General features: G+C 40.7%; 1 protein-coding gene and 1 gene segment (V, D, J or C); both read left to right on the top strand.

The window, feature by feature from the left end:
- The window catches only part of ighd (immunoglobulin heavy constant delta), a 784237-nt gene that overhangs the window by 415610 nt on the left and 350767 nt on the right, over positions 1-17860 (top strand). The gene's annotated exons all lie outside the window — the stretch shown is intronic.
- LOC307134541 (immunoglobulin gamma-1 heavy chain-like) overlaps positions 3709-17860 on the top strand; it is a 194639-nt gene continuing 180487 nt past the window's right edge. The window contains exons 1-2 of the C gene segment in view: positions 3709-3826; positions 3908-4211.

The raw sequence follows: 17860 nt of genomic DNA, 5'->3' as shown, positions 1-17860 counted from the left end.
ATTGATATGCCAATGCAGGTGCGGGCCCGTCCAAACCCCTGACACTGCATGCCCATTGTACGTGGCTCCCCAGCCCATGGCAGAGGCATCCGTGAAAACCACAGCGTGCCTGGACACCTGTTCCGGGGGCACTCCGGCCCGAAGGAACGAGGGGTCTGACCATGGACTGAAAGACTGGCGGCAGGCCGGTGTGATGCTCACCCAGAGAGTGCCGCGTTGCCACGCCCATCTCGGGACTCGGCCGTGCACCAATGCTGAAGCGGTCTCATATGAAGCAGGCCGAGCGGTGTTACTGCCGCAGCGGCTGCCATATGCCCCAGGAGCCTCTGAAATTGTTTCAGTGGAACCGCCATCCTGCCTTGAAACATGTTCAGGACGTTCAGCATCGACTGGACACGCTCCTCCGGGAGGCACGCTGTCCGTTCGACCGAATCCACACCGAGAAAAGAGATCCTCTGCATGGGGGCGAGTTTGCTCTTTTCCCAGTTGACCCGAAGACCCAACTGGCTAAGGTGTCTGAGCACCAGGTCCCTGTGTTCGCACAACTGATCCCTGGATTGACTGTGCTAGAATGAGCCAGTCGTCGAGATAGTTGAGGATGCGAACGCCCTGTTCTCTCAGGGGCACAAGGGCCCCCTCCGTGACTTTTGTGAAGACACGGGGGGACAGGGACAGCCCGAAGGGCAGGACTCTGTACTGATATGCTCGACCCTCGAACGCAAAGCGCAGAAACGGCCTGTGTCGAGAAGAATCGAGACATGAAAGTACGCGTCCTTCAGGTCGATCGCTGCAAACCAATCTTGGGGACGGATGCATTCGAAAATGCATTTCTGCGTGAGCATCTTGAACGGTAGCTTGTGGAGGCTCCGATTCAGGACTCGCAGGTCCAAGATTGGTCGTAACCCACCGGTTTTCTTGGGTACAATGAAGTACGGGCTTTAGAAGCCGGTCTTCATATCGGCTGGAGGGACCGGCTCTATCGCGTCCTTCGCCAGTAGGACAGCGATCTCCGCACGCAGGGCATGGGCATCTGCGGCATTCACCGAGGTGAAGCGGATGCCCTTGAACCTGGGGGGGGCGCCGGGCGAACTGAATCGCATAGCCGAGCCTGATGGTCCGAATGAGCCAGCGAGACGGACTGGGGAGCTCTAGCCAGGCTCGCAGAGTCTGTGCAAGCGGGACAATAGGGACCACCGGCGTACCCACCGTGGGGCAGCGAGGTGGAATGCAGGTACCAGGCTGGGGCGGCTGTCTCGTGGAGGCGGCCCGCAGCGCGGTTGTGAGTGTGCGGTGCACACTTACCTGATTCCACCAGAGGGCAGAGGGTACGTGAGAAGGCTAGGTTGCGTCCTCGAACCGTCCACTACTGTCCACTGGCGAAGGAGGAGGATGAGTGTGGTCCGGCGTTTGACCGTCCACAGCTCTCCGAACCCCCTTGGGACCCAGAGATGGGAGGAACTGCTTTTTTTTTTTTTTTTTGAGAATTTGGGTACCACTGGTTGTGACACCAGCGGCAGAACGGATTTTGACTCAACATTTTCTGCCCGGCCCTCCTCCGGGGAAGAGCAGCCCCGCCCATCTCCCGGTCACCCGTCTCAGAGGTGATGTTTCACCGACCGCTTAAACAGCGGCAGAGACAGGTAGCATCATCCTCCTGCAGGACACAGTAGAGCAGGCTGTGCCAAGTGGTTTTTTTTTTTGCAGGGGACGACGCCTTTGGCGATGAGCAGACTGAGGGGCGGCCCACGAGGCACTCTGATGGTACGTCGGGGGAGGCTCTTGATTGCCTCAGCCTGCTACCGACTGCGAAGAACTGCTGGGCCCAGTTCTCAACAGTGTCGCCCAAGGCCAGCTTGTGAGATTGGAGCATCGAGAAAGCGTACTTTGACGACCACTCACATCTCAGCAAGGCAAGCCAGGAGGTTTTTCTGGACCACTGAGGTGGACATCGTCTGGCCGAGGGCCTGCGCCATGACTTTGATCACGGTTAGTCAACATGCACAGCTCAACCTCAACTCAGAACTACCCTTGTGCAGGCAGGGGTGGTCTGCGCACAGCCACCCCACCGTTGAGGGTAGTGAGAGAGGAAAAACTTATGCAGTTTTGGCCCTTTTGGCTTTCCATATCCAAAGAAGTGCCACACTGCCAAGTTTTCCATGCACATCCGGGAGTGATCCCGGGAAGCATGGCTGTTAACTCTGAATCCGATTCAGTGAAGCACGCACCATTACAGTGGGCTCAGCATCATCCTCATTCCCAGAGCACAACAGCCCTCTCTCCGATGCAGCGATTGACATCTGATCCTCAGCTGGAGCACTGAATGAAATGCTAGGTTCCCCCATAAGAAGGACCAGCAATTCCACCCAGAGCTGCACAGCTTGCAGTGCGCTAGAGGGGGAGGGGCCCTAGGGGGTTGGTTCCCCGAAGGATAAGCCCTCCTCTCTTCAGGTCACCCCAGCCATTTTACTGAAGTAGACCTCTCCCGTTGCCAGGGAGGGCGCTACAACGAGAAATAGGCAAGGGGACAGCGCACCTGGAGCGCAGAGCGAGCGCTGGGTTGCCGTGACAACCCGCGCTACAGCCTAGCACTCAACGGCACACGGCACGCAGAGAAGCGAGAGGTCCGTTCGGGTTTCCCCGACGGCAACTCTCGCTGATCTCCCAGAGTGTCGAGCAGACCTGCGGCTGTGCTTTTACACACGAGCGGCGGCTGGCCAACAACAAAGGGGACTCAAGCTTCCCGGAGAAAGATGAGTCGCGACCGGCATGCCGACGTGGTCATGTTCTCATTAGAAAACATGACCACCCACGAACACAGTCTCAGCATGCGCCCAGACATGTGAAACAGTGTTCGTGGCCGTCAGTGAGGACAGGAAACAACCGCATCCAGAAACACACAGATAGAATGTCATCTTTAAAAAGACGCAAGCTCTATCTGTGTAGCTCTTTTAGGGAAACTGCTCTACGCGGTGCTGAAGCACACAGGGGAATAGTCGCAGTGACACAGACAGGGAAAAAGTGCAGCCTGACGTGCGCGCTCTCTCTCTCTCATAGAAGGCGATCTCTTACCAGCCGTGAAAATGGCTTTTCAGCGCTCTTAACAGCGCACCGAACCAGCTGTGAGAACAGCCTTTTGTTTTTGCTCAAAATAGAAAAAGAAAGAGAGAAATCAACCCCGCTGCAGTGCCGTCACTCCAACACCAAACGAGGAGAGGTCCACCAAAGAGCTTGACTCGTTATAATGTTAACACGCGCTTTGTAGAGAGTGATTTTAGGACAAACCATTCACCACTCGGCTCCGAAGCAAAAGGTTGATTTTATGCAATCACCTGTGTCTCATTTATACCCGCACGGCGTGGCATTAGCACCTGGTGCAATCATTGCATGCCAATGTGCATTGGCTCGTTTAGTTACACTCGAAGTAGATTGGCTCTCCCGAGCGAGATTCCTATTCGTCGGTACTCCGACGTGGCGTCGAGAGTGACCGACTGAATGGGAACTAACGTTAAAACAATGCCTACATTTTAAAATCAGATTAAGAATAGATTTAAAATTAGTATCTTTGACAGTGCACCTTTGCCCACGCCATTGGATTCTGTTGTTGGGCCAGTGGGTGGTCCTTAAAGCGGCAAGCCTCTATATTTGCAAATGTTGGGAGGATCAGAGTCACTCAGACTCTCAAAGGACTGTGTTATAAACTGAATCCTCAGTCAGTGTTTATGATCTGCTGCAGTGCAGCTAAATATCTTATTATTGTTTTCATTTTACAGATTTGGGGTGATAATGGAAATGTTACTCTACGGAGTTCTGCTGATGATTATTTCAAGTGAGAATGATTTCACTTCTCCAGATAATTTTTTTGTCATTTCATTACTCTAAATCATCTATAATTTTCCATGTTTTTCAGGTGTTAGTGGTCAGTCTTTGACCTCCTCAGATTCTGTGGTGAAAAGACCAGGAGAATCAGTCTCTCTGTCCTGCACTGTGTCTGGATTCTCAATGAGCAGCTACTGGATGCACTGGATCCGTCAGAAACCAGGGAGAGGACTGGAGTGGATTGGCCGTATACATGGCTCAACTGTATATTATGCTCAGTCTCTACAGGGCCAGTTCTCCATCACCACAGACACCAGTAAAAACATGCTGTATTTAGAGGTGAAAAGCCTGAAGACTGAAGACACAGCTGTTCATTACTGTGCCAGAGACTCACAGTTACACAAAAGACTGCAGGGCTGCACAAAAACTATTCATACATGAGATCACTGAAGCAATTACTTCTGCACATTTCCCCACAATTCAACACATTACTTGTTAAAAATGTTGTTTAAAATATTTAAATACTTCTGTATAAACAACTTCCCAAAAAAATGAGAAGGTCTGGGCTGAGGACACTGGCGTTTATTACTGTGCCCGAGAAACACAGTAACACAAGAGGCTGCTGTGCAGTTCATAAACTTGTGCTTTGGAAACATTCACTGTTCATGCCATATTTTATCAAAAACACTTCAGATGGGTAATCTGAAAGAAAGAAACTGACCCATCTCTCATTCATCAACATCAGCATTAAAACATGTGGAAAATATTCATCCATCTCATCTCTAGTTACTGCTCACACCTAAAACATGTAACTCAAGTTTGATTTGGAATAATTAAAAAGACATGCACTAATCAATTATTATGAGATAGAAAAGAAGGAACAATAAGATGAAGGGCAGACATGGTTACAGAGGTTAGGGTGAACCGTCAGGGACGGTTCACCATCTCCAGAGACAACAGCAATAAACAGATGTATCTGCAGATGAATAATATGAAGAATGAAGACACTGCTGTATATTATTGTGCAAGAGAGTCACAGTGACAAATGCAACTACAGTACTGCACAAAATCTGAAAACAACCATAAACTACACTATAAATCGTTATAATTCTGTGCTAATGTCACGGTGTGGTTGCAGTAAGGAGAGTTTTGAACACAGCCTAAGTCAACGAAAGAAGACAGTAAATAAACACAGGACCTGGGAGCACAAAATTAAGCCAAAACAGAACATAAACCTGACAGTTCCTTAATGTTTTTATAGATACTAAATATTATAAATAGACCTGCTCACAGAATAAATATGATTTGAGAGCAATGATGGACAGCAAGATTTTCAGTAAATAAATAAATTAATTAATTAATTAAATGTTTGTTTTCCTCACACAAAGCAATCAAATATCTTCATGAGACTTGCATGGAGTCATGGACTCATTTTATGGTGCCTTTTATCATTAACGGAAATCTGCTGGTCATCATTTACTTTTGCTGAGAGCAGCATGAGCAGGTTTCCTCAAAACATTTTTTATTTTTGTTCCACAAGATAAGTCATACGTCTGATATGGCACGTGGATCAGTAATTAATAATATGTTAATTTTCATAGTGTCTGTCTAAAACACTGCCTAAATCCAGATGAGTTGCATCTTCCCCAGATTATTTACTTTAAACAGCAAAGTTTGTCATCATATACTCGCGTCCTGTAAAACAAAATATCTAACATGCTCCATATAAAAGAAAAACAATAATAATTACCAAGCTCAGCAATTTTTGCTATTTGACAGTTCTGTAAATGTAGGGTTGAGGTTTGAACCTGCATCCCCTTTCTTAATGTCTTAACAATTAGACTTAATTTAGTGATTGCTTTCATTATTTTCTTATTATTTCAGCTTTTATTTCTAAATAATTGCAATGCTATCCTTTTTTCTGGCAAATGTGACAACATTGTATGCGTTGACTTTCTTTGTATGGACAACGACAACACAGTCTCACTCCCACTCGTCACATATTGACGCTTGGTCAGGACCCCTCGTCGTCACTTTTTTACGTACAGGGTACCCCTTGAAAGGCATTTTTCGACGTTAAGGGTACTGCAGTGATTCCAATGAGACACCTTTGGCGTCATACACAGACGTGTTGGGCATGTGAATGTTATCATGATGTAACTATTTATTGGGTTATAATTTTTCCATTATGACATGTTGGAGTATGATTCTCAATTTAATCAGCCAACATTATTTTATTTACATTTATTGATTTGTATTTACGCTATTCAGACACGTTTGAAAGTAGCCCAACCCCACCCCTTAACCTACCCATTTGCGTTATATGATATAAAACACAGAATATAACAGACAACATGCACACTTTATTGAAAAATGTCAAGTATTCCAACTGTTCCGAGGCCAAACGATTGATTTGTGTGAAGAAAAGACCCAAAAGCGATCTGCGTTTCCCTCCGCACCCCGGCGTCATATTGAAGACGCCACAGGTACGGCCATACCCCTCGGCGTCAGTTTATAGACGAACTGGGAACTCCATTGCTTTCAATGGGAAACCTTTGCCGGTATTCTATCGGTATGAAATCTCGCTGAAGAAGTCTCATTCAGAATACATCGCGATGTTTGGCATCAGCGCACGTGGGCCACATGTTGGTGAGTAGCCATGAATATTTGATATAAAGTATTTTCTGTCGTTATTGATCAGATTATGTTCAGTCACTGCATTATATCTTTCATTTCCACTCAGGCTTCGCTTTTCTTTTCTTTCTAAATCAACACACCTTGCTAATAGGGCGATTAAACACTGTCACGTGACGTGCTATAGACCTTTTAAACAGTTATTCATATTTAATAATAACAACTAGTGTGTTTCAACGTGGCATTTGTAGTAGAAGCACACTAAAAACAACCTTAGTTGTAATGTGATGATTGTTGTAAATAGACAGTATCCACAACACTTACCATGCTTTTTAATGCCTTTTAATATAAAATCCAAATATTGTGATGTATATAATGTCCTGTATATACTGTATCTGTTATATATTATGACTTGTTCTCTTTTTTTTTTTTTAACCTGAAACGCCCAAAAGGGCCTTTCGGACTCAGTCAGCCCATTCTTGTTCATGGAAAAGTAATGGAGAAGACCGAAAGCAGCAACAGCAAATATTTGCAATGGTAAGTATGTGTTGGTTTGAACTCTTTATCAAGCATTTGTTGTTTCTTAAACATATTCTTACAAACCCCATGGCTCAATCAGTGAGAACATGTTCTCAAAGTCTTAATAATTCACAAGATTTAACAAGCTGTCATTCATATGATACTCGTACATATTTGTACAAATACTCATACATAATCCTGCAGCTTTTACTCCGACTCCTGCCATTGGCTACAGCCTCAATTCCTGTACATATTTATCATGATTTTTGTAAATCAGTTGCGCCCCTTCTTGGAAAGCAGTCCCAGAAAGAAAAGTTTATATTAGGTCCAATGTATTCTTTAAAATGATTACAAATTGGGCCATTGGGGAGGTCTCTTCACACCTCATGACCTACCTCTGTTTGCAAGAGCGGAAATGCTCACATAACATCAGATATTCAATTATTTTGTCATCAGTTGCACTGCTGATAACGTCCTGTTTGCATGTAAATAATTTACGTGATCAAAAGATCAAGTAAATAATCAACATTTTTAAACAAATTCATATGTGCTACTAAAAATATACTTTTAATAATGGAAATGCACACCTATCAGTGAACTTGTTACATAAATGTATTTAACATTTAATTATGCAACACTTTTTAAAGAAGGAAATCCTACAGTTATGTAAAGGGACAACAACAACATCATCATCATGTCCTGTCCTGGGCACACTGGGCAACATGTGTCCTCCAACATATTCGATCTGTGGCCACGTTCTTCACATCTTCTCATGGAACACCTGCATTCTTCAGGTCTTCACGAAACATCTGTCTCATGTCTTCCTTGGTCTTCCCTGTCTCCTGCGTCTTCCTGGTGGTGTCCACTTCATAACTGTTTTGGGGTGTTGTTGTTTGGGCATGCGTAGGATATGTCCCGTGAGGTGCACCCTTTGCTATGTCACAGTTTCTCAAAGTCTTCACGTGGAGTACCACTCCTCCTCATGATCTCTTCGATATATGCAGAACCAATATTCATAAACTGTACTTGATGTCTGCCTATGCCTTTATCAAAAAAGCATCAGTGCTCATCAGGAGTTTTAGTAAAGGACATATTTATTGCCATCGACTTCATGATGCTATATTCCAATGTATATATCTGCATTTGTATATTTGCATATATATGCATTTGTATAACAGTGTTTGTTTGAACAAATGAAGATAGTGAGAGTGAACACCTTTTGAAATCAATATGTATTCATTAAACCTTTTATTACAGTGGGATAGTATTAACTATAGTAAATGTCCACCATAACTAAATATATGGTATCATTATATCACTACCTTGCTAATGTAAATGTAACATGAATGTATTTTATTAAAGCATTTTCTTACTGAAAATGGTTAACATTTATAATAATCATTAACTATTTGAATTGGCCTTTCATTTAGTTACAATAGAAGTGAACAATAATCACAAGGATATAGTTTATATAGTTTTGAAGTTGAGAATGTAAAATGTTCTTAATGTTTTTGCCTATTTATTTCTTAAAGGCAAGAAACCAATATATTTTCAGATAAAGTTTAACCTCATTTCTTTTATTTGTACCGCAGCATGGTTATTTTATACTGTTGTGCAGTAGTTTGGCCGCTACATTTGTATTTAAACTGTTTGACATTAAATATTGGAATATGCTTACAAAATTGTGTGCATTCATTATGCTTTTGTTACATTTATTTTAATTCCAAGAGTTCAGATGGTGAACGATGGCATAAAGAAGTGATCTAATATATATATATATATATATATATATATATATATATATATATATATATATATATATATATATATATATATATATATATATATATATATATATATATATATATACACACACACACATATATATATATATATATATATATATATATATATATATATATATATATATATAGAAAGAGAGAGAGAGAGAGAGAGAGAGAGAGAGAGAGAGAGAGAGAGAGAGAGAGAGAGATATTTATGCATCAGTTTAACCACACAAAGGAGATTTTTGTTTTAAAATGTGAGTTGTATTAATTAATTAGAAGAAATAAATATTTAGCAGCCTAAATATTAAATATTTAAGGATATCCCTTCAGTTGGAACCGGATGAGATCTGTCATCATTTTCCATAAATGGACAAGTAAGTGTGACGCCTCTGTTCTGCTGCGTTGTCATTGGCTAGGACTTTATCGCAGAACTCGCTGTGATTGGACTATCTTTTAACCGATATAAAACGTCGTTTCATGTTACAAAGTATGTTTTGGTGTTATTGTTACGTTAGTAATACGTTAAGTTAACTATAAAGTGTCGCTATGTTGTGAGAAATTACTCCTTTACCGAGATCCCAACCCTAACCCTAAGCATTTCTGCACACTTCAATGAACTACAGCGCCATGTTTCCCATTGCATTGATACACTGACAAAGGTATATGGGTAATGTAGTTTAAAACGTTTAATAATGAGACAATAAATGTTAAGTAAATGACATCTTTAATGGACAACTGGATATCTAATTATGTTCATTGTGTAAACCTTTATGACATATATGAGGGGCAGGCTGAAATTTGATATTTACTGTGAGCACTTTTAGAAAACCTTTATGCCAGCTTTCCATATCTGTCTGAAAACTGTGCCCAACATTATTTAGTAAACATAGCATAAGCAGTTGTCCTGCCAATTTTCTCTGTGATACGCTAACCAGACTTTGAGTAACAGCCATTTGAAATGTGCTTTTTTTTGCACTTCCAGGGGCCTCTACTGGGTCCCTGAGGGCGGAAGGGCAGTACAACATACACAGATCTATTTTCCTCATCATGGACAACAAACTTTGAGTCACATTTAAATATCAGAGTATTTTCTCTTTTCTATTCTAACATCATGCTTGTATTAGGTTTTGATGGGTATTGTGAGACCATCTGATGAAATACAGAAATATTTGAAAGAAATATAATATAATTATTAATATTTATTTTCTTTTATGGATAAACACCCATAAATATAATGGATGAACCCACAACAACTTGCCATTATCCAGTTTCCAGTGTAAACAAAAACTATTTAGATTTACACTTCACTATTATTATTAAATATAGGACAATGCACCATTAAGTAAAATAACAAAAGAGACATTGCCAAAATTGTATGTATTTTCACGTACCTGACATCGGTAATGTGCATGCTTTAATTTTTATTGCAGTAGTAGATGTACCGGATTTATCAACATGGATCATCGTCAGTTAAGCTTGAAGTGTTTGAAATCCTTCCCTTTATTTCACTGAAAACTGGCGTATTGTCACAGCATGCAAATACAACTTTTTGGTGCATTGTTGTACCAAATATAATATAACCAGATGAAAAATGTTTATGTTTCAAGTAAAATAATATTGTTAATTACTTTGATAACCTAAATCAACTCATAAAATGTGTATTTACTTTAAAAACACCATACACAATATTCACCATACTTTATCACTCAACTCTTTATTGGAGGATACAGTATACAGTTGATAAAGTAGCATAAAGAAAAATTAGATTCAAGATAAATAAAAATGGGTCTTCAAAAATACATTAACATCATATTAATCCATTCACAGCTGCTGAAGCCACACAAATGAGTGCCACAGAATCCCATCCAGTCAACTATGATACAGAAAACAGATTTGATATTGTGTTGAAAAAAAATGATTCATTATCACAGCTAGACTGGTTTCTTGCTCTTCCCTCTATCATGTTCATGTTCTATCCTGTTCTTCTTCTTCTAAACAGTTTGCCCACTTGTACCCTACAGTGTATAATTGATAAACAGATGATGTGGTCACTGATGTGGTGTAGCCTTTTCTCAACCAGAGGAAGAAGTTCTAACATCCCATTGTCAGGCATTCTCCAGTCCTGGTCTAAAAGTAAAAGAAAAAACACAATTCAAATTAAGTTTAATGTAGTCAGGTTAGCATATGTTCTGCATGATTTAAGCAGTGGTTGGCTACTCTGGGCCTCAGCATCCATTGTCCTGCAGATTTAGCTCCAACCTCAAACCCACCTGCCTATAATTATCTATAAGTAAACCTGAAGACTTTAGTTACAAATTCCAGGCATGCTCGATTAGTCTTGGAGGTAAACTCTCCATTTCAAAAGGCCCAGATTTGCCCATTCCTAATTTAAATTTACAAAGCCGCAGTCAGTACATTATATAATATACACATTGAATCATTATGTATATAATATTGCAGCACATTATATTAGCCAAGTACTGACAAAAAATATTTTACCCATATCAACAGCAACCTTTTAAACAGCAGATCTTTAAAAATATATTTTAGAAAGGCATGGTCTCTTCTTAGCCTTTGCCAGTGATGCTAGATTTCTTTTAAGACAACATACTCTTCTGTCACTTGTTTCAAGAGCATCACTTGTGATAGCCTGCACAATGTAAAATTGTTAAAATAAGGCAATACAATAGGTACAGAGGCACAAGACTTACCATGCTTATGAAGCACCCATGGCCATGCATAGTTCTCAGAGACTGGAATTTTTGCCTCTTGTATTCCTCCTTGGCTGCACATTAGTCTTTTCCTGTAGAATCTTCTGAAGTGTGTGCCTTCTCTTGCTATCCATCTTAAAACACAAATGCAATGTGTTTTAGTCTGTGGAGTATAAAGCCTTGTTTCAAGCCAAAAAACTAACCAGATATTTCACATAATTCAAAGAACATTTACTATTTGATTCCTAATATATGCCACAACTCATTATCTTCCAAAGCTACACAGAACCACCCATGGTCTACAAAACAATAGAGAAATACCTGGAGTTTATACCAACTAAATGCTTTTTTTAACCCTTCAATACATGTCTGCTTTAATCTAAGACAAACAGACGGTGCCATTTTTAAGAATTGAAGGCCAAAAGTGTTCCAGCCTTTAGGCTAAAAGGCAATCATTTTAATAATAATTGTATCAAAAAGGGAAACAAATATTTACCATTTTAGATAAATCCAAGATACAGAACCTAATTTGCTCATTTTAGGAGTTATAAAAAGATTTAGACATGAATAATGGTGTGTATTTTATCAGAGTATAGAAAGAATGATCACAGCTGTCCTTTGAGAGATCAACATCAAATTCTGTACTACATATTAAAGCAAGACAATACATCAATACAAGACATACCAATGGACTTGCGCACTTTTCTGTCGTCTTTGGGCACAAGATGGCCATGTTCCTTCCTCACCCTAAACAAAGGACTTATTCGATTAGCTTGCTTCGATATAAGGGTCTGGTCTTTCCTCTCTGCTGTAAAACAAGAAAGTCTCACTTACTTTATGTTCAATTACTATTGTTTTTGAAACATATACAATAAGACAGTTACAATAAAATGAATTTACATACAATTCAGGGGAGCATTTCATGAGTAAATACTGATATACTAAAAATATTATTTACCTGATTACGGCAAGATTCACTACAACTAACTAGTAGCTCTTGTGAGGGTTGGCTCATAAAAGTAATCTGCAAGTAATCCTGCAAAACAGAAAGAAAGGAAATTTCATTACATTGCATGCAAGTTGTGATTTCATACATAACTGTTTCTTTCTTTAAAAAGTGTTGCATAATTAAATGTTAAATACATTTATGTAACAAGTTCACTGATAGGTGTGCATTTCCATTATTAAAAGTATATTTTTAGTAGCACATATGAATTTGTTTAAAAATGTTGATTATTTACTTGATCTTTTGATCACGTAAATTATTTACATGCAAACAGGACGTTATCAGCAGTGCAACTGATGACAAAATAATTTAATATCTGATGTTATGTGAGCATTTCCGCTCTTGCAAACAGAGGTAACATCTGCTAAATGAATCTGAAAATAATAGGCTATATTGTTTGACTGTACTGAGAGACTGTGACTGTATATTGAGACTGTATATTGCTGTGTAATGAGAGATGTGCTGCACAGCTGACAGATGTCCTAACAGACATCTTCAACACCTCGCTGAGCCAGGCAGTCATCCATGTCTCAAATCCACAACCATCATACCGGTACCAAAGAAATCTCCTGTGTCCTGTCTAAATGACTACAGTCCCATAGCACTGACTCCAATTATGATGAAGTTCTTTGAGAGATTAGTCATGCGCCACATAAAAACCAGCCTCCCCAACACACTAGATCCGCTCCAGTTTACATACCGTCCAAACCGCTCTACAGACGATGCAATTTCCTCCACCCTCCACGTGGCTCTTACCCACTTAGAACAGAAGGACACTTATGTAAGAATGTTGTTCATCGACTTCAGCTCAGCATTCAACACAATAATCCTTCAGCAGCTTATCAATAAATAAAATTTGCTTGGCCTCAACTCATCCCTCTGTAATTGGATACTGGACTTTTTAACTGGAAGACCTCAGTCAGTCCGTGTCACCTGGGGGGTGATCAACAGAGTTTCTCCTGAAGTCCATTACAACTGACCATTGACTTTGGAGAGAGTCAGCAACACTAAGTTCCTGGGGGTGCACATCACAGAAGATCCACACCTGGACCACCAACATCACGTCACTCTCCAAGAAGGCACAACAGCGCCTATACTTTCTCAGCCGGCTGAAAAGAGCAAGTCTCCCTCCACCCATACTCACCACATTCTATAGGGGAACCATTGAGAGCCTGCTGACCAGCTGCATCACTGTCTGGTATGGGAACTGTAGCGCAGCAGACCGCAAGACCCTCCAGCGGACAGTGAACACGGCTGCAAAGATCATTGGTGCCCCTCTCCCCTCCTGGACATTTTCCGCACACAATGCTCCAGCAAAGGGTTAGCAGCACCGTGAAGGACCCCACCCATCCCTCTTTGCCAATGTACAGTGTTTATGTGAAAACATTTGTATATTTTTATTTATGGGTAAATCATTATATATATATATATATATATATATATATATATATATATATATATATATATATATATATATATATATATATATATAGTATATTTATAGTCAGACTCTCTGAGTAGTGAAGTGGCAGGTCAGATACCTGTGTCTCTTCTATACACATATCCTTTTCAATGATTCTTTTTATTATTTCCATAACCTGAATAATCCAGGATAATCTAAATAAATGTCTCTTTCTCTGCTTTCATATGTAATCTAGAGATGATTTTAATTCTGTGTGATTTTATACTTTTATATATTTAGTTTGAGGATGATTTTGTAGAGTTAAATCTAGTCTCCCAGCTGCTTGGGTTGACCTCCAGCCAGGATGCATGGCTCACTCTCGTGAAGGATAGCTGTGGCGGAGTCGCTGTTTGGGTATTGAGTGTTCTCTTGATAAACGGTCATAATCCCCTGACATTAACTAGAGTGTGATGCCCTAGTGCTTGTATGTGTGTGCGTTTCACAAGTTCTGTGCAGGTTTGTTGGAGCTATCTGATCGGGGCCTGACCCCCCTCCCGACATGCAGGCGCCCTTTACGGCATCCGAGGCCAATCTTACCCTTCTGGGAGGGATGTTGCGACGAGCATCCTGACTAAACTACGGCATATCTATACATGTGTGACAAATGTTTAGGCTTTAGGTCTCTGTAGCCAATTAAGGCTTAGGCCATCTGTTATTGTTGATGTAATCAATGTCCTTGTAACCAGTATAACTGGTGGGCAAAATTCTCTGTAAGTTAGAGTCTGGCCTGCGATTCCACAAGAGACTCTGACGCTGGCTTCTGCTGATGAAACTGCAAACTATTCTTCAGTAAATATTTCTTTAATTAATCTAACTCCTGACTCTTGGTCTTCATTTTTCACTACTGGTCCTGGGTCCTAAACTGTTACCCCAACAGTTTTGGTGGAGGATTCGCGAGCAATCATTTCTTGGTACACCTCTGGCAAACAAGTAAACAAGGTAGTAAGCTTTTGTTATTTTTGGTTAGGGCTGTCTGACTGGAAGAAATTGGAAAAGGGGAGCAGTGTACTTCGCTTCACTTGGCTTCTCCAGGGGTTAGAGTCCCCAGGGGTGAGAGCGCTGGAAAGAGTGAGGCATAATTATACTAAGTTAATGGTATAAGAAGTCGCTGGGGAAAAAAGGCATTTGGGGGGTAAAATATGTGTTATTTTGGATGGGCTGCCTGCTAAAATTCGCATTCCTGGGTCACTTCAACCCGCGGACATGGCAACACAGTGCAGTTGAGTTCTGTTGACATTTGACAACTGACGTTGTGCATCGCTCCGTTGCTCTGATTGGTTGTAGGTCTATCCAATTGAGGTCTTTACTGGTTCGGTTGAAACGCCCCATAATCACAGCCCAACGGAGCAGAATCAGACTCATATTCTGACTAGAATTGAGTATGACGACGTCAGGCTAGATTAATTCAGAAAGGATCAAAAATGTAACAATTTATTAACAATCAAGTGAATGTAAAATGTCAATCACATAATAGGCATAAATCTCTTTTAAAAGAAAACACAAATTTTAGTTATGGTTACACTTAAAATAGTTTCAAAATGTAAACATAAACCCTTAATTATGCTCAGTAGGCCTCTGCCTAGAATGTTACCTGTGAGATAGAGAGAGAGAAAGAGAGAGAGAGAGAGAGAGAGAGAGAGAGAGAGAGTGAGCTAAAGAGCAGCTCTCTCTAAAGAAAGCCAGAGAATCCAAAGAGCCCTCTCAAGAGAAAGCAGAGAATTAAAAAGAGAGCGAGCTACAGTTGAAATCCTCTTTTATCCTTTTCCCTGATGTCACCAAACTCAACTATGACTCTTTTAAAACGGACCAATCAGACCAAACCGTAAGACGTTTGAAAGTAACCAATCAGACAAAACTTCCCCCATTGTATCAAAGGTGCGAAAACCTTTTGGCCAGCCAGCCATTCTTTTGTTCTTCTAACTCCAGCTGGCCCCTCTGATGGCGTTAAGGGGGAGGGGGTTGAGTCAATTTCAATATCTTGATCACGACGATGGCTACTAACAGCAAAGCAGATGATTTTGTTCTATTTCAAATATCTTTGATTATTTTCCACCTTACAGTTCTCCGTTTGGCACCATTGGCCACAATCATTGAGTTCAAAGGTGGCATTGTTCACAAAGATATGCTTTCTGTTGTGTGTATATGTTATTCTTCAGACTTCTCGTCCAGACTTGTTGCAAAAGCAGCTGATCAGTTTTCAGTCTTTCTTGTCCTTGTAGCCCTGCATGAGAACTTCATCATTGATATGCAAAACGTCCATTGAATACTTCCACCTCAAGAACAGTCACTCTTTTTGAGGCAGGACACAGGAGTGAACTTTTGCTGCAGGTATTCTGTGATTAAAAGATCATTTAGCACAACAAAGAACAAAAGTATACAAATAAATGTAAAAAAAATAAATAAATAAATAAATATACATAGAAAAGCAAAAAAACGAAAATAAATAATTATTTATAAATGTATTTCCTTATTTATGTATATATTTATTTTTTTCCATATTGATTTATTTATTCTTTAATTTATTTCCACATTTATTCATTTCTACATTTATTTATTTCTACATTTATTTATTTCTACATTTATGTATTTCTACATTTATTTATTTCTACATTTATTTCTTCCTACATTTATTCCTGCGTAGGGTAATGAGGGGGGCGTGGTTTACCTCAGACATAGCAATTGAGCTCAGAGTAAGCGAGGGCAAAGGGTTGAGGCCACAGTGACACCCTGTGGTCGACATACAACAAGCTTACTGACGTTCAGACTGTCTGTGACTTCGATAGGTATATGGTCAAAATCTTAAATCTTACTGTATGACATGGATAGGCTACTCTTTATTCCGGACATGGCCGTAGAACATCGTCTGGTCTGGATTTGTAAAATGTCCTGGGCTAACAAACATGATCAGCAACATCTTCAACAGACAGGGACTCTGAAATGGAAGCGCTTATATTTTCCATAGCGGTATGGAAAAAATAAATATATACATAAATAAGGAAATAAATGTATGCATAATTTATTTTCGTTTTTTTGCTTTTCTATGTATATTTATTTATATATTATTTTTTTTTTATTTTTTTTTTTTTTACATTTATTTGTATATTTATTTATGTATTTATTTATTTTTAATAATGCCAGGTTTGGAATTCCATACTCCTGAAGTCCGTCTTCAGAACCTCCGTCTGCCGCAGCCTGGTGTCGTTCACCCCTGCGTGAAGCACAACAGCACCGATGCTCTCGTCACCATTCAGAATCACCGGTACCTGAGCTGCGACATTGAGAACACGAGCACCAGGAAAACAGTGACTGCGAACCTTACCTTTAGCTGAGGTAACATATACATGCCGGACAATGGCGCCGCCGATGATCACAGCGTCGCATTCCGTCTCGAGACGAGGGGAGAAACAATTTTGGGTGGAGATATCGAAGACCGGCGGTGGCGGAGGAGAGGTCCCCGCCCGAGGCCTGACTCGCGCCTTCAGCTGCTAAATCACCCAAGGCCCGTGGTGTGTCGGCTCCGGAGTGAAGGAGGCCTGGGATGATTGTGTTCTGGGTGCTCGTGCCCTGAGTAGGGATAGCTGACGCTAAACTGACATTTCGGCGCTTTGCCGAGATCCCGAAGCGCAGATGTTTTGAAACACTGCTCCGAACAGTGTTTCGAAACACCCATGTCACTGACTATGGCTAAATTAAGCTTCAAAGTGTTTCATCAGGCGGATCCTGTCGAAACTGCGCTGATTAAAAGGGGGCGGGAACAAACCACACAGTTTAAAAGTGAAGTTAATCCATCTCCACATCGTGGGTTTTTGTGAGAGGAGAGAGATTTTGTGATAGCAGTGATTTTGTGATATAAGTGAGATTTATAATGCGCTTTGGTAGTTAGGCTATATTTAGGCTAGATTTAAATGAGATATATTGACTGATA

The sequence above is a fragment of the Gobio gobio genome (assembly GCF_949357685.1).
Source record: "Gobio gobio genome assembly, chromosome: 1".
NCBI lineage: Eukaryota > Metazoa > Chordata > Actinopteri > Cypriniformes > Gobionidae > Gobio > Gobio gobio.
This window is presented reverse-complemented; position numbering and strand designations above follow the sequence as displayed.